Source organism: Puma concolor, chromosome E1 (assembly GCF_028749965.1).
Source record: "Puma concolor isolate L17-30 chromosome E1, mPumCon1.1.hap2, whole genome shotgun sequence".
NCBI lineage: Eukaryota > Metazoa > Chordata > Mammalia > Carnivora > Felidae > Puma > Puma concolor.
In genome coordinates, this window is record NC_141680.1 from 48,267,982 (window position 1) to 48,286,566 (window position 18,585).

Consider the following 18,585-nt stretch of genomic DNA (forward strand, 5'->3'; position numbering starts at 1 on the left):
AAAGATACTGATTTTTTAATGTAAATGTGATGGTCAAGTTGCTTTTTTTGTTAGATTGTGATTCTAGCATAGATTTCTACTTCTTACTGCAATATACTTATAAGTAAAATACATTTTTAAAACGTGACAGTATGGGAACCTAGAATTGTTTAAGCCTGCTTATTTCATTATCAGAATGCTTACGAATGGATGTTCTTGTACAGTGTAAGGATTTTTTTTAAACTTGACATTATTGCTGTTATTTTATTTATAGTGTCTGTTTTTCCAATTGAGAAAGGTAAATTATTTATCATTCTTGTATTTTTAGACCAGTTAGTAATTATCAATTTAAGGCAAATTGAATTTTTAGATTGAATTTTCTCACAAGACTCTTGTTTTCTGGCTCTTAATTATTTTCTCTTTTTAGTTCTTCAGCTAGCCATGGTAACTTAGAAATGTACTAAAAGTAGGAACTTTGGTTTTTCAAAATTAGAATATTTAGACTGATCTTCAGCCACTTCACAAAAGAAAAAGGCATTTCATCTGGGCTTATACTTTTAGTTCGTTATCTTCCTTAATTGATCTTCTTAAATGCATGTTGTTCAGAGAAGATATATTTTAGGGACATAACTGGGTTCCTTTAATTTGCACAATGTGAGGGTGGGGGGAAATTTTGTTTCTTTGTTGTTACTACATTTTAATTATAATCCTTCTTCCATTTTTGAGATTTTTGCCTATAGGTCTATACATATGACTTTGCCCAACACTTAAGAAATAGGGAGAATTAATATATTAAAGAATAATGAAGGTACTAATCATTTACATGTACTGTCATATCTGTCTTTAATAAAAGGGTTTTACTTTTATTTTAAAGCATATATTTAATAGATTAAGTAAATTGAATATTCACATTTTACCCATTGTCGTGTAAGAAGATAGGAATTTTAAATTTTGTGTATAGTTAGTAACTGTGTATGTTGCAAGCTGACACTCTTTTATGACTAGTTTATCCCACAAACATATATATACAAATGATTTTGTGTCCCATTATCTCTGAAACCATAATTCTTATTAATCGTAACAACGACTAATTTGGGCACTTTTTAATAAGGATAGTATTTTTTAATATTTGTTTATTGTAAGGTAATCTTCCTTAGCATATCCTGTGATTTTTTTTTTCTGTTTGGGGCCTTGCCCGGTGGATATATTCCTGAAATTTTGCATATAAACATGTTTGTTTGTTTATAAATTGTCTAAATTAAAATCTGCCCACGAAGCTCCCTATTTTGAGAGATTCTGCAGTAGGTTAATTTGGTGAACCTGTATTATCGTATACTAAGTTTTCTTAAGTGAGAGCCATCTGGTTTTTTTCAGTATATAAAGATTCAAATTACAGATTTAACTAGCAGCATTCTATGAAAAAAATTAAGCCTCATGCTATGTAATTTATAGTTTAACCCCTCATTTTAAAAGTCTTTGGTTTACTTTTTGAAATCCTTTAAGGTCTTTTCAGTATTATTCATATAACAGATAACTGGCTAAAGTCTTAATTGGTAGTAGATACTGCTTTTATTTGGGAGGAAATGTGCTAGGAAATAATGTATAAAGCTTACAAGAGGCTTAAGAGTCCTTCCTAGTTGCCATTAACTAAAACTTACACATGTCATTCTAATAACACTTGTGAATATCTAGAAATTCATTAGTACCACAAATAATGTTTTACAAGGAAATAGGTGCTTCATTTATGTCAGGATCTACATTAAAACTTAAAATCTCACGTTGGTGATAAATTATTTTAAAAGAATGATTCCTAGTTATTTTTTTCTCATGGGAATCAGTCATAATATTTCCATGATAAGTTGTGTCTTCTTTATCACTCTAACATTATATGTATAGTAAAACATTTTAACCATTTGTAAGTGTTGCAGCTTAGGACATGTCAACCTCTCTGAAGCTTCCCTTTTATAAATTTAATGAAATAATGCCTTTTCGCAATGTCATTATAGGCAGTAAGAAAGACAATATATGTAAAGGATTTAGTATAGGACTTAGCACAAAGGAAACATTTTCTGAGTAATGCTCTTCTCTACCCGTCCTCTCCACTGACCTACTTCAGTGGTTCTTGGACTTTTCCTTGGGAGTACCTTTAGGACAGAGGAATTTGAATGCATACCAGAGGTGTGTGGGATGTAGCCTAAAGGAGCTTCCAAAAGCAAATGTGGAAATTTCCTGATAGTCTCATATTTTTCTTTTAAAATAGTCTACATTCTGCATTTTTTACACTTGATCTTAGCCAAAAGGCCGAGAAGCGATACATTCTACATTTTTTTATCATAAAACATGTTTTCCAAAAAAAAAATCTTTGAGTAAAATTCCTTCTTCAGGAAAATATGTCTTATTTTCTCCTATTAACATGCATACCCCAGCATATTGCTACCTATCTCTATGAATTTCTAAATGTAAGACATACCACTTAGATCTCTTGGTCTGGATATCATTTTTAGGAAATGAAGATCCTGACATGAGAGGCATGTATTTCCCTGAAGAAATAGATTGAGAATCAATAGGTAGGGATGAAAAATGAATCTGGTTAAAGCTGAAAACTTACTCAGTTCAAAAGAGTGAGTAGTGAGATGGAGCTGGTCAAGCTATAGTGAGATGAGAAAGGAATACCTTCAAGTAAGAAATAAAGAAAAATGATAATGGAGAAACTAATAGTTTATCATTTTTAAAGCTATGAGAAGTCCTGCAATAAAGGAACCTATTTAACTGTTTAATCTAGCACCTCTAAAACTTAATTTGCCAACAGACCCCTTTTTTCTTACACAACTCCCACAAAATCATGACAAGTATTCCAAGGAGCACACTTAGGGACATAAATGACTAAAGGAAGTTATGTCATTTAGAAGGAAAGAAGAGTGGGTGACTGTACAGAACAAAGCTTGGCAGCAATCGTTTTGGCACTGCAGAAGATTATGGAAAAGCTACATTTTAACTCAAATACCCCCACCCAAAGTCTGCTTTAATATTTTAAAGAATCATATTTTTTTTTTAAGGGAGGAAAGATTATCATGTATTAGAAAGTGGAGTGATAAAGTGACTTGAGTAAAACTTGAAGCAAGATTATACAGGACACATTCAACTGGTAAATAACATTAGTTTGTCTGGAACAGAGGTTTCACAGAGGATGCTGTGGAAGAGAATACCAGGACTGGATTGGGGAGGTTTTTGGGGCAATGGTAAGCTAAGATGGTAGCCATGGAAAAGGTATATGGAGAGGAAGGTTTTAAGGAATAAGAAAATTGGTGACTGGCCAGTTACAGGATCCAGGAATATGGAAGATCTGTCAAAGATGATGCCAGGACTTTAAGAATGAGACTTGATGTTCTCATTAATAGGAACAGAGAGATTAAGGCAACTGGTTTTGAGGCACCGTGAGTGAGTTTGAGGTGGTAACAAGATATCAGAGTAGAAATGTGGTTGCAACACTTGAAAAAGAAGTAAGATTTTAAGGTGTAAATGTGTAAGTTATACTTTAAGAGTAGGTAAAAATTTCTTGAAAATGAGAGAACACATAAACAACAGGTGGGAAATGAGTACTTCATGAGCATTTAACAGGCATTTCACTTTAATTCACTTGATTTTTTCAGTAGCAGTATAAATTTTTATGGCTCTGATCTTACAGATGAAGAAAGCAAGACCTAATCAGGTTAACCAGTAAGCAATTTAAGCATAAGAGATCAGGATTCCAACTTAGGTCTTTCTCTAACTTCTGTACCTCCTCTCAGGGGTGAAGAAGAAAATCTTAAGGAATATCCACTTAAGGGAGTGAAAGGGGAAAACCCATGTCAAAAGAAGGATGAGATGAGTTAAGGGAGAGTCTGAAAGATACTGGGAGAACCAAGGTGGTAAAACTGTTATGGAAGCCGAAGTTTGCGGGGGTTTTAGAGAATACTTAATCACCATTTTCATTCGCTTAGAAGTCACGAATATGAATTCATACGGGACGATGAATCTATTGTTGTTAAGTGATTGTGCTTTTGGTTTTCCGGAACCTTAGTCCAGTCTCTTAGCTGCAGTGATCTACATTAGGCAAACAGTATTCTATTTCTTTAAAGAGGAGAAAGGGAGAGAGGCCACCTAAAGCAGGTGAGAGTAGAGAGGGGAGAAGGAAGCACCTAGCGAGTTATCCACAGCCAAGTACACTTCTTGGAGTTCAGTTGGTTTTTTGTGTCTGTAATATATAGTTAGAAATAGGACTCTTCAAGACGTTTGAAGATAAAATAAGTTTCTCTTCATTTAACATCATCCCAATAAATTTCCCATTTTTATTTTAACATAATTTAAGTTATCCCTAAAGCAAGATGACTATCTTACACATTAATTCCTGCAATATGATGTAGTAGTTCATATTCTACCACCTACTAGCTTTGTGATATTGGGTATGTTCTGTAACCTCTCTGTGTTTCAGTTTCTTCATCTGTGAAATAAGTAGAACAGTTCCCGCAGAGTTTGTCAGGATTTGATGTGTTTTTACAGGCAAATTGCTTTCACAACAGCATTGTGAAAACTTACCATAGAGTTCATGGTAAGTTACTGAATAATAATAATAATTGATGACCGTGTCACTTACTGGCTATTGCAACACCCTGTTTATTTCTTCCTGTACCTATCTTTACTTTTCCTGTTTTTCCTTTGGTGATAAGGGAAAGTGTTTTTACTTTTTCTTGTTAGGTTAAGTTATTAAAGTGAGCAGAGAGTAATTAAAGCTCTGATCAGAATGTTTAAAGCATGCCTAGATTTAGAAAACATCTTGCAGTCAATAGCGGTGGGTACTAGTGTGGACTTTTCTCTGGAACACTGTTACAGTAATCATTAATGTTCCAAGTATTTCAGTGTGAATTTGTGTTACTTCCAGTAGAAATTGGTTTCACAGCCGAACTAAAACAATCCATAAGTGTATAATTTCCTTTACCTTGTTTAAAAGAATCCCCTTCCCCGACAATATGAATAAACAAGTATATTGTCATATTATAATTATATAACGAGAAGCTTAGAATTACGGTAAAATTACACATTCAGTGCCGAGTGGGCTTTTCATGTTAGCATTTGTTACAAATATAAGTTTTTAATTATTTAGCAGTGTTGGTTAGCATAAATGGCTGTATAACATAGTGTGTGGACTCTGTAACTAGACTGCCTGGATTTGAATCCTGAATGACACTTACTAGTTCTGTGCCCTTGGGCAAGTAATTTAACCTCTCTGTGCCTCAGCTTCCTCATCTGTAAAAAAAACAGGTAATAATAGTATCTACTTCATACAGTTGTTGTGAGGATTAAATGAGTAAAATACTTTGAATGGTTTCAGATCATAATTGTCCAGTTGTTGTTAACTTTTATTGTGATTTAGTATGTGTGTGATGTAGGTCTTGTCTCCTTACAAGGCAGAAACCATATTTATACTGTTTATTATTATATTACCAGTTGTTAGCACAGTGCCTGGAACATAGTAGATGTTCAGTAAACATTTGTTGAATAAATCAGTGGAACATTCTGAGCTTACCTAGGACTTCAGTAATACTAGCTTGAATTCAGCTAAGCTGGCCAAAGCAGATAACCTGTGTATAATATTAAATATTTTGTTCACTAAGATTTTATTGAAGTGAAGTCTTGAAAATGCCTGACTCACCATTTTATTTATTGATCAGACTTATTAAACACTTTTAAACTGAGGCTAGAATTAAGTATGCAAATCAGGCTCCTTCTCCCCTCTCTGAGGCTCAAGAATCTCTGAAAATATTATAGTGCCTAGAAGAGGAAGAAATAGCTTTATGCCAATTTTGACTTGGTTTAAGAATTTCTTACTGAAAAGTTGCTCTGATGTTTGAGGTCAGCCTACCTAAGCTCAAGGCTAGGGGCATACTGTGGTTCTAAGTCTCTCATTTTTAAGTACCAGAAAAGGTCAGATTTAGTTTGGCAGAACTGAGATTAAAAATTACCATTATTTTATTGTACCCACACCTAGGTTTTCTCTATTGTGTTGGGGAATTCTTTTTATTGTACCCAAATGTCTAGTGTTTTCTACTCTTCCTCTTTCTGGGGATAAGTCATTGCCTAAAGGAACAGTTTTTGTAGCTATTTTAATATCTAGACTATTTAACTTAGATTATTTTTTTTTTAATATTTTTTTTTCAACGTTTATTTATTTTTGGGACAGAGAGAGACAAAGCATGAACGGGGAGGGGCAGAGAGAGAGGGAGACACAGAATCGGAAACAGGCTCCAGGCTCTGAGCCATCAGCCCAGAGCCTGACGCGGGGCTCAAACTCCCGGACCGCGAGATCGTGACCTGGCTGAAGTCGGACGCTTAACCGACTGCGCCACCCAGGCGCCCCAGATTATTTTATTTTTTAATGTTTATTTATTCTGAGAGAGAGACAGAGCATGAACAGGGGAGGGGCAGAGAGAGAGGGAGACATCGAATCTGAAGCAAGCTCCAGGCTACCAGCTATCAGCACGGAGCCTGACGCAGGGCTGAACTCACAAACCATGAGATCATGACCTGAGCCATAGTTAGACACTTAACCGACTGAACCATTCATGTGCCCCCAGCTTAGATTATTTAAATTATGAACTACCTCTTCTACTTCTAACTTAATTTTGATTTTATTCTAATTTTAATTATATAGTTTTCCCCAAGTTATGCCTTGGGTTTTGAAAAGACTTTTTTTTTTTTTTTTTTTTTTTTTTGGTCAATGTTAATCTATCTGAAGTAGTTTTGTTTTATATTTTTAGTATTGCTTTTGACATTTTAATTCTCCAATAGTTTATTGTTAAGAATGTAGTCAATAAAGTACCAGATATTATATGGAGATGTTGAATCACTAAGTTGTACATGTGACGCTAATATCGCACTGTGTCTTGACTGGTATTTAAATAAAAACTTTAAAAAATTGTAGTCAGAACATCAGATAACTCCCTTTTATAGAAATCTCTTCATGCTTTAATGTGGTACCCCATCACTGTTTAGGTCATCACTGTTTTTTTAATTATGGACACTGGCTCTTATCAGTTACCATAGTGGATTGGCAGGATTTTATACTCTGTGTTTTATTTGCAGATATAAATCTTGATAATTGGCGCTTTGCAGGCATCTTGATGTCTGAAGATATTCAGTTAGACTTCTGAATCCAATCTTACATTATCTGCGTTCTGCATGTAACTGCCCTAGGCAGGATGGCTTAGCTCTACTAGTAACAGTAGAAGCTTTCTTAACTGACCTTCCCTTAACTACTTGCAGGATTAATTAATGTTCTCCATTCCCCTTTAGACACCTACTGACTGTTGTTAGGATGAGGTGGATATTACAGGCAGTTGGCCACCTTCTTACTTACCCAGTTACTTCTGTTACCTTATGGTGTCATGTGCTTACTTAAAGGCAGTTAAATTAATGATATTATAACTAAATTTTTATATATTAGCTAATGAAATATGAATGCAACAAAGAGGGCATTTATAACGTAACGTTTTCGGAAAACTATGTTAAAAATTTTGGAAAAAATCAATTAAAATGTCAACAAAGGTAATTCAATTTTAAAAAATGCTGTAATGAATTAGGATAAAAACACTGAGGGGGAAAAGATTGATGGTTTTTAAGGGTACAAACTTGTGATGAATAGTAAATAAGCCATAGAAATCTAATTACAATATAATGAATATCAACAATGATTTATAATTATATGTGATAAATATTGCTGTATCAGCATTTTATTATATAGAAATATATCAAAGCAACATGCTATATACTTCAAATTCATACAGTGTTACATGCCAAATTTATTCAATTAAAAACATTTTAAAAATCTGTCTATACTTAGGTTGTCTAAATTTGTTTTATTTTAAAGACGGGTGTCTAGGTGGCTCTGTTGGTTGGGCGTCTGACTTCAGCTCAGGTCACGATCTTGCGGTTTGTGGGTTCGAGCCCCGCATCGGTCTCTGTGCTGACAGCTCGGAGCCTGGAGCCTGCTTCGGCTCCAGGGAGTCTCCTTCTCTCTCTGCTCCTACCCCGCTCAAGTTTTGTCTCTGTCTCTCTCAAAAATAAACAAACATTAAAAAAAAATTTTTTTAAAGAAAATGAATAGACTCTACATTTTACAATAGTTTATCCAGAAAGACAAATTGGAATTCATATTCAAACAGAAAGGCCTTGGCTTTATATCAGAAGTTTGGTGAATAAATGTACATTTGTATTTTAAGTTAAAGAGTTTCATACATATATCATTTTTTGTCTTTCCCCACTTCTTCCAAAAGGTTTTTAAACTGATCACCTGCTAACTAGTTGCTATCAGTATAGGATAGGAAGACTTCTAGTGTATATTACCATCATGTTTTTTCCATAGTCCTTTTTTGAGAAGAGAATCCATAGGAATCATAGGATTTGAGAGAATCCATAGATTAGTATGGAATAGGCCTGGCTTAATCTGTATAGAACTTAGGTCCAGATTTAATTGTGAATGGGGATTTGTGTTTAGTAACATGTCACCCCTATCCATTGAGCCTAAATGCCCTCATCAAACTAGACAGTCGTGTAAAAAGAGTACTCTGTTCCTTGGGGTCGAGGTGCATACCTAAGGTAGTTTACAGAAGTGGTTAAATTCCTGAACCTTGTAGTAAGACATATAAAGTTCATTTTCGAGCATTACCACTCATCGGCTGTGGGACTTTTTACAAGTTATTCCTACTCTTCCAGTTTCCGTTTCATTGTTCATAAAATGTGCATAATAAGAGTTACTGCCTCATAAGAAAGTTATGAGGATAAGCACACAATGTATGTCAAGTGCTTAGCATTGTGTGGCCTATAGTGAGCATGGAATATTACCTACGCTATGCCATTAGTATATGCTCACAGACCTACAAACTTTTAAGTGATCTTTATTACTAATAATGTGAGTAATTTTGAAAACTCTTATAAAAACTGTGATAGAGCTACTAAACCTGAGGTAGACCTATGTACAGAAACACATAACAACTAAGAACAAGAGAGTTAGCTTTGTATCTGCCTGTTGTCATTAGTGCAGTTAAATCGAAAAAATAAATTTTAGTCACCACCTTCTATTTCCCTTATAGTAATACTGTTATATGTCTACACAGTTATAAAATAGGAAATACAATTAGGAAAGCTATTTATATTTCTCCTTCAATATTTAGGTTGTTTGTTTCATCTTTTTTTTAAGTTTATTTATTTATTTTGAGAGAGAGAGAGAGCAGGGGAGGGGCAGAGAGAGAAAGAGAGAGAATCCCAAGCAGGCTCCGTGCTGTCAGCATAGAGCCCAGTGAGGAGCTCTATCTCATAAAATGTGATATCATGACCTGAGCCGAAATCAAGATTCAGATGCTTAACCAGCTGAACTACCCAGGTGCCCCAGTTGTTTCTTTCATCTTAACCATTTTATTTTTCTTATTTAGGTAGCACCATAAAAAGATTTATTATCTTTTGTTCGCTGTTTTTTAATTCCTGTCTTAAAAGGAGTCAGTATTGACAATTACTTTATAAATCTATTAATTCACTGTTTACATTTCAGGGGACATGGCCTGACCTAATTTATAATTTGAATCTATATAATAATAAAATGTTTTATTGTGGATATTATTACCAAGCAATTCTACATATATTTATAAAGAGCAAAATATTTTTTTTCTTGCCATGAGGCTTCCCTGAGAATTTGAAGCTCTGATTTACTACATTTGAAATTGTATTAAAACTCCAAATTTAGAACTACTTGTTGTAATATATATACCTCCCTGCAGCCTACACTGAGATGCACAAACTCCACTAAAATCTATGAATAATTAATAATCAGTTTCTTTTTTAGAAATCTAAAAACAAAACAGATTAACTTTTTATTCCTTCACAGTTGTGGGAAAATGAATTTAGCAAAGTTTACAATTTAGACAGCATCAACAAAGAGTAAGCTTCAGGGAATTAAAGCTGAGAAACATGGAGCAGATCAGAAGACACAAAATACTGATTGGAATTTAAAATCCCAGGAGAGGTTTTTCAAGAAATGTGACTAAATAGAATTTACTTAAAACAGCTCTAACCAAACTGCTAAGGAATATGTTGTGTTATAGCAGTAGGAATATAAGACTGATTCTCCACTGTGCTTTTTTAGCTCATAGCACAATTTGACAAAGTAGAATGTTTAAAAGCAAGAATGTAATTACTGCTACATAATGTGCAGATTAAAATTGATCATAATAGAGATCTAGACTAAAAAGATTGCTGCTAAGTCTGTGGCAATAATGGTTGAAGATACATAACATAAACGCTGTTGGGGGAGAAGGAAAATATCAGGATCGTCTGTCGACTGGGTGTATATTTTGGTTTTTCTTTGTGAACAATCCCTTCTCCACCCCATGAAAAAAAGGGAAGGGAAGGATTAAACATTTATCTCTTACCAAATACCACATCGTCATTACTTTTTCAGAGAAAATTTCTCATTTTGTTTTTTTCTGTGTGCATCAGTTGTGTGGAGTTGTGTGTAAATTGGTTTTCACCACAGGACTGATCCAAATATCCAGTATTAATGGATGTTCAAGTCAAGTGTAAACAACTTATTTTCAAGACGTTTCTGTGACATTATTCCACAGCTTTCAAATTTTGAAGGAACTTTGGAGGTCATCTAGTTTAGAGTACGGTCTGTGGATTGGCACCAAGAGCATCACCTGGAGATATTTTGGAAGTGCAGATTCTTGGGCCCCACACCAAACTACTGTATCAGAAACTTGAGGATGGAGTCCACCAATCTGCACTTTAACAAGCCCTCTAAGTGACTCTGATGCATGCTACAGTTTGACATTGACTTATCTAGACAACCCAGCTTCTTGGGAAGGTATTTTTCACCAGCTTGTTTCAAATAGAATTACACACTACTTGCTTTTGATATCAATTGGAAGGGGAACCGCAGGCAGTAGGTACCTTTGTGTTCTATCTAGAACAAAATGGCTATACTACGTAGATTAAGCTGCCTGGCTATTCTCTCTGTAGTTGAACAGACTGGGTATAAAGTTTAGGGGGCAAACAAAGTACGCTTTGGCCAGAGTTTGGCTGTAAAATGGATTTGCCCTGTAGGGAAGGACTGCAAAGTTCTTAATTACTTGAGCCTGCTTTACTTTAGAATTGGTAGGGAGTAACTGGACTTCCCATAAGAAAAGAAACAAAGAGACATATCACTATTACCTTGGGTGAAAGCAGAGACTTAGGTGACTTTACCACCAGCATTTGACTCCATTAAGCCTCTTAAAGCTGAGAGTTTGGCACTTCTTTCTCAGTGAACAGGGCGACCTGTTATCGCTGTAGCTGATTTTATTCTTTCTTGTGTCAAAGAAAGGAAGAGAACTAAACATTAAAAGCTTAAAGAGGTTGATGACTGTTGGTCAAAAGTGACACCTTTATTTTTCTTTTTCATTCTCTTTGAGCCCTATGTATTATTTTCAGTTATCCTGAGATTAATATAATTTTTAAATGGACACTTACTCCACTTTAGTACACCTCATAATACAGATTGTGCTATGAAAATGTTACTATAACTTGCTCATTAAAAATTCTATTACTTATTTGAGAATAAGATAAAAGTGACTTCCTGGTAATGTTTATTATTAATAGCTATACTGCACTGACCATTTATGACAATAGCAAACTTTTTCTCAATGTAGATAATTTAGGCTTTGTTGGCTAACAGGTAAAATCAAGAATATTATGTAGGTATTTATATAACCACTTAAAATAACTTCTTGAAAAATTTAAAAGCCATTCTTAATTCATGGATCATAAAAAGTTAGATGGCCAGATTTGGCCCACAAGCCATATGACTTATGATATAGAGAGGATCCTTAGATATTCACCCTTCAAATTTTGAGATGGTATAAGTCAATGATTGTATCATATATTAATTATGCATTTCCACATAATACGGTTAACATAATAAACTTGATTAATAGATTCTTTTTCTCCAGAACATTTAAAAAATATATGGGGCGCCTGGGTGGCGCAGTCGGTTAAGCGTCCGACTTCAGCCAGGTCACGATCTCGCGGTCTGTGAGTTCGAGCCCCGCGTCGGGCTCTGGGCTGATGGCTCAGAGCCTGGAGCCTGTTTCCGATTCTGTGTCTCCCTGTCTCTCTGCCCCTCCCCCGTTCATGCTCTGTCTCTCTCTGTCCCAAAAAATAAATAAATGTTGAAAAAAAAATTTTTAAAAATATAAACATTAGTCCCTCTTTAAATTAACAAACATACCAAATTGCAGAGTTCAATTTTGTGATATTTTGCATTAATGGGAAGTCAGGAAAATTGGTTCTTGGAGGCTCTTCAAGATAACTTTTGAATACTGTGAAAGTATTATAGAAAGATTTGTAAATTTACATCAATTCATAAATAATAAATTCTTAAGAAATTGCTAGTGAGAGAAGAAGGGGAAAAAAGAAAATACATGATAATATGAAGAGAAGCTGGCTGTGTTTTATGAATATGTAGAAAAGTCAGCAGTTTGGAATCATGGAGTATTCAGAATTTCAGAACCTAAGTTACAATATCTTATTGCCCAGGAGGAGAGAGGTTTGGTGGACTCTTCTTTGTAGTATTTTGGAAAAATAACCCAGCATGAACCATTTACTTCAGCCAAATAGTATAGGGGCAAAATATGCATAAACAGGTGGCTAGGGCTAGACCTAACAATAAGTCGTGAAAGGAAGTCTAGTTACTTGAGAAGAATGTGCTTTTAGAAGATCTGTCTGCCCATTCTTTCTTCTAGGTGATCTAATACATGCCCATGACTTGGAAATATCTTATGCTGATGTGAAGAACTCAGAACTCTCTTTTATGAGCTCCCAGTATTAACCAGTAAATCCAGCTGTCTTGTTGACAACTCTGCATAGATCAGGTTAAGGACTAGGTTTTGAGGAAGAGAAAAAGCCAGTTTTGATGCCTGTCATAATGTCTTACATGTTAAAGCCGTCTGGGTGGCTCAGTAGTTAAGCATCCACCTCTTGATTTCAGCTCAGGTCATGATATCATGGTCCTGAGATTGAGCCCTGAGTTGAGTTCCATGCTGGGCGTGGAGCCTGCTTGAGGTTTTCTCTCTCCCTGTCCCTCTGCCCCTCCCCTGCTTTCGTGGGCATGCTCACGCCCTCTTTCTTTCTCTCTTTATCTCCATCTCTCTCTCTCTCTGTAAAAAAAAAGTAAAAATAAAGTTAGCCAAGGGCCGACTGAGTGGCTCCGTTATTTGAGCGTCCAACTCTTGATTTTGGCTCAGGTTATGATCTCGTGGTTCATGGGATTGAGCCCCCTTTGGGCTCTGCACTGACAGTGTGGAGCCTGCTTGGGATTCTCTTTGTCCCTTTCTCTCTGCCCCTCCCCTGTTCTCTCTTTCAAAATAAATATGTAAACTTTAAAAACAGAAAAAAAATAGTTACCCAATAAATACTTAATGGTTTAAAATTTTTCTAATGGGAGAAGCATTTGCTCTGTAATAGGTTTGTGTGTGTGTGTTTTAATGAAAAGTCAAAGTGTACAGAAAGGCTTAAAATGAAAAGCTATAGTCCCTAGCCTTACCCTTTCTCATTGCTAATTCCACTCCTCTAGGGGACAGTCACTTAAACACTTTTGGCTATTTCTTTTGGTAGTTAACACCATGTCTTTAGATTACCGTGCTTCTGCTGACATTTATTGATTAGTTTTAAAACATCTAATGAAACAGTAACTTTATTTGCACTGCTTCCGCCTTTCCTCCCAACATAACTATGTCTCTGTTTTTTATTTTATTGGTTATAGCCATAAATCGTTTATTGTTTACTTCTGTATTTCTTTTTTTTAATGTATGTTGGGAGACAGAGAGCACAAGTGGGGGAGGAGCAGAGAGAGAGGGAGACAGAGGATCCGAAGTGGGTTCTGTGCTGATAGCAGTGAGCCTGATGCGGGGCTCAAACTCATGAACGTGAGATTATGACCTGAGTCAAAGTTGGATGCTCAACCGACTGAGCCATCCAGCCATCCCTATTTCTATATGTTGTGTTCCATTAGGTATAAGGCACTACTTGATTTCCACTTTGTAAGAATATGTTAACACCCCTGCCCTACCTATCTTGCTTATCTCGGGCTGGTTTCAAGATTTTCTCTTTTTCTTTGGTTTTTAGCAGTTTGAGTACGATGAGCCTAATTTGTTTCTGTTCTGTTTATCCTGGACGCCTCGATTATGAAACTTTCTGTCCTTTACAGATATGAGATATTTGGCCAATATTTCTTGAAAAATTTTATCTGCCTCATTCTCTCTTCTTCTGAGACTCTAATTACATATATGTTAAACCTTTGGATATCACCTCACAGGTCCTGAGGTGTTTTTTTGTTTGTTTTGTTTTTGTTTTTATTTTATTTTATTTTAAATATTTTTTAATGTTTATTTTTGAGAGATAGAGAAATAGAATGTGAGCAGGAGAGGGGCAGAGAGAGAGGAAAACACAGAATCTGAAGCAGGCTCCAGGCTCTGCGCCGTAGGCACAGAGCCCAGTGTGAGGCTCAAACTCACAAACTGCGAGATCATGACCTGAGCCAAAGTCAGTTGCTTAACCTACTGAGCCACCCAGGTGCCCCAGTTTGGGTTTTTGTGTTTAATCCTTGTTCTCTGTGGTCTGCAGATTGGGTAATTTTCATTCATTTATCTTCAAATTCACTGACTCTTCTGTCATTTTAAACTTTTCAATTTACTATATACTGTGTGTGTGTATACATATATATATGTACATACTACTTACTGTCATTTAAATTGTCATATTTAAACATTTAAATACTGTTAGACCTATTCCGTGACTTTTAATTTTAGCTATTATGTTATTCAGTTCTAGAATTTGCATTTGGTTCTTTTTTACAGTTTCTGTAAAATCAGAGATTTTCTTGCCTTTTTTTAATTAAGATTATATATTCCTTTACTTCTCTGAAAATCATTATAATAGCTGCTTTAAATTTCTTATGTGCTGATTACAGTATCTAGAGTATTGCAGGGTTGGTCTCCATCTTTTCACTTGATAATGGGTCCTATTTTCCGGGTTCTTCATGTGATGAGTAATTCTGTGTCCTAAACATTTCATTTAGTAGATATTCTGGATTTTGTCATATTCCTTCAAAGAGCATCACTAATTTTTTTTCTTTTAGCAAGCAATTAACTTGGTTTGATTTAATGGAAAACTCTTATCTTTTGGGCATCAGTTGAGCTCAGTTCAATTGTTTTATTCTTAGCCAGTCTGTCCCATACAATGCATGGTTCAGCAATTAGCCAGCAGAGTTTACACACAGAATTTTGGCTGCCTCCGTACAGTGCACACTCTCTCTCTTTCTCTCTCTCTTTTTTCTGGAAATCCTCTTCCCCTAACTTTTCAGTGACTGCTATTCCTACAAGCTCTGTCTTTTGATACTTTAGAGTAGAAAAACTGTTGGTTTTCTATTGGAGTTTTATTGACCCCATGCAGTGCTGTGGTCTGTTTTTAACCCAGAAGCTAAAAAATAAAAATAAAAATAATTTTTTAAAGAGAAACTCATCCAAATCTGTTTTTTTGTTTGTTTTTGTGTTGTGTTTTTGTTTGTTTTGTTTTTTGTTTTTTACAATTGTTAGCTCTCTTCCAGACTGTATTATGTTTAATCCCCAGGGCCTTGAGATAGTTGCTTTTTGTATGTTGTCCAGAATTTAAAGTCAATCTGTGAGAGGGCCCATCTAGCAGAAGCTTACTTGGGTATACAGAAGCAGAACCTCCCTGGTAGGATTTTGAGATTTTTGTCTTCCACAATATTGAAAGTTTCCCAAGTTATTTGTTTCTAATCATAGAAATATTATCCATTGGGGAGCTGATATTTAGCTTTAGGACAAAATTCTATAAAAACTGACTTTAGTGTTCTTTTCCTTACACTTGTTCTTCCATGCTTCTATGTTATTCTGCTTTCTCTTTTCTACACATCCAGTGAGGTACGTTATTAACATGACAGAAATTGTATGGAAAATGGATAGACTCTTAAGCAACACTGCTTCTGCCTCCATCTAACTGCCAGCCTTTTTTTTTTTTTTCAAATCTTAAAGTAATGTGGTGAATAGAACAATATGTTTTATTAGTTTAAAAACCAGGAGTGGGAGGAGACTTATAAAACCCCTAAGAAAAGAAAGACCTCTAAGCTAAGTCAATGTCTACTTTTGCATGTTTATAGATAACCTTCTGACGTGCAACCAAAAAGTAATGCAAACAGTTTATTTCTTTTTGTATTAAGGGAAGTCAGAATAAAACTTTCTGCTTTGATCTCTAACTCAGTGACTTGCCTGGTGGTGTGATAGTTCTGTCCTCCAGTTAACCCATGATTTACTTTCCATCAGACTAAGCAACTCATCTTTCCATACAGCTTCTTGTGTATGACCAGATGACCTCAAGGTTTCTGAGAGATGAAAAAAGCAACTTACCCTGTTACAGAGACTGAGACTTACTGAGAGAGATTCTCAGGTTGGATGAATGTTGTTTCTTTACCCATGGTTGGTGGGTGGTGAGTGGGTGGTGAAGTGTTCTCTGTTGTGAGTTCTTTATTGTAACAGTAGCAGCAACTGCACATTCCAAAAACAAGCCAGAAAGCTGTTGGGTCTTCACACTTGAGGTCTGAAAGTGTCTCCTAGTCCTTTTTGCTCATGGGACAGAGACTTAAGTTTTTGTTAATCTGCCCTTGTAGGATTTCATTGAAGTCTGCATAATTTTTATGTTTATGCAGATCTTAGCAGTTTTCTGCCTCCCACTTTGACTACCTAGGATCTTTTACAGTTTAGTGAAGTTTTGAAAAAGAAAAAAAAATTTTTTAATTTCCTTACTCAATTGTTAACTTTTCTTTCTTTTTTTGTTTTAAGTTTCTATTTATTTATTTTGAGGGAGAGAGTGCACCCGTGAGCAGGGGAGGGGCAGAGAGAGAGGGAATCCTAAACGGGCTTCACAGAACCTGATGCAGGGCTCAAACCCACGAATCGTGAGATCATGACCTGAGCCGAAATCAAAAGTTGGATGTTTAAACCAACTGAGCCACCCAGGTGCCCCAACTTTTCTTCTTCAACACCTTTTGGGTCTGCCTTGGAGAAATCCACACCATCAGTAAATGATGGTTAACCATTATTTACATTCTTAGTATCGAAGTTTATTTTTCCTGTCAGTTCTTAAGTGTATGTGAAATTATTTTTTCTCAAGGAAGTTTATGTTATTGTACCTAATCAGCATGTTTTCAGCCATTATTGAAAACTGGTGCAAAATGGAAAACATCATTATATGTCATTCTCAAAACACTGTTCTCAGATGATTATTCTTTTTTTAATGTTTATTTATTTATTTTGAGAGAGAGAGAAAGCGAGCAGGGGAGGAGCAGAGAGAGAGAGAAAGACTCTTAAGCAGGCTCCACACTGCCAGTGCAGAGCCCGACATGGACTCAAACTCACAAACCGTGAGATCATGGTCTGAGCTGAAACCAAAGAATCCATTGCCCAACTGAATGAGCCACCCTGGCATCTCTGAGATGACTGTTCTATAGTCCTTGTCTTCAAGGAGCTTAGAATCTGGTAGACAAAAATAATAGAGGATAACAGAATTTAAACTTGAAAATTAAACCAGAATCTTGGACCCAATGTCATACAACATACTTTTAATTCAGTTTGTAAAACATTCAGAAACTCACCACTAGGTTTCTCATACTATAAGCACTTCTTCAACTTACTGTACCTTTCAACATCATACATACAGGAGGAACTGTACTAGTACTCTTGGGATAATACATATTCCACTAAAGAGAGTAACTTCATCTGTTAAATAAGAGCTATCCTTTTGGGTGCAGGGAGATAAGGAGACAGAACTGAGGCAAGAAACATGAGTAGATTACTTCTTGAAGTTTGATGTCATAAATCACTGCCTCTAGATGCCGAACATTCTGGTCAGCATCTTGAAATTCACTTTGTACATCTCCATGTTCCTCCGTTGCCTATCACATCATCACCATCATCATCATATACTAATAACCACATCATCATCTAGTAGTGAGCACATTCTGTGAGCAAGGCACTATGCTCATTGTGTTACAAAGATGAGTTCATTTAAATCTTTACAATATCCTTGAGAGTTAAGTGGCATATTATCATTATGATTGCACAGACCACTTAGTTTAGAGATGTTCAAAGGTCTGTTGTGTGCATTGTGGTTGATCCATGAGTCTAAGATCCATATTTTAGTTTCATCTCCAGGGATAGCTCAGTCTATGTCCTTGAGTCGCACATTATGCTTCAGCTGCCTATTTCTAAAGGATAATAAATATTAATATCTTCCATTTTAGCCTTATATACACATTACTCTTTTATATTTTTTATGTAATGTTTCGCAAATTTGCGTATCATCCTTGCACAGGGGCCACATCCTAATCTTCTCTGCATGGTTCCAAGTTTTTAATATATGTGCTGGCAAAGCGAGCACTACACATTACTCTTTAAATGTAATCCTCAGGGCACCTGGGAGGCTCAGTCGGTTAAGCATCTGACTCCTGATTTCAGCTCAGGTCATGAC

At 35.6% G+C, this 18,585-nt stretch overlaps 1 protein-coding gene, 1 non-coding gene and 1 pseudogene across 12 annotated transcripts in view; 1 reads left to right on the plus strand and 2 right to left on the minus strand.

Moving 5' to 3' along the window:
- TANC2 (tetratricopeptide repeat, ankyrin repeat and coiled-coil containing 2) overlaps positions 1–18,585 on the plus strand; it is a 377,119-nt gene that overhangs the window by 169,114 nt on the left and 189,420 nt on the right. The window lies entirely within an intron of this gene.
- On the minus strand, positions 2,115–2,292 carry LOC147574468 (U2 spliceosomal RNA; annotated as a pseudogene).
- LOC112864722 (U6 spliceosomal RNA) lies at positions 18,385–18,495 on the minus strand. Its single transcript, XR_003223994.1, has one exon. It is a non-coding gene; the product is annotated as a U6 spliceosomal RNA (small nuclear RNA).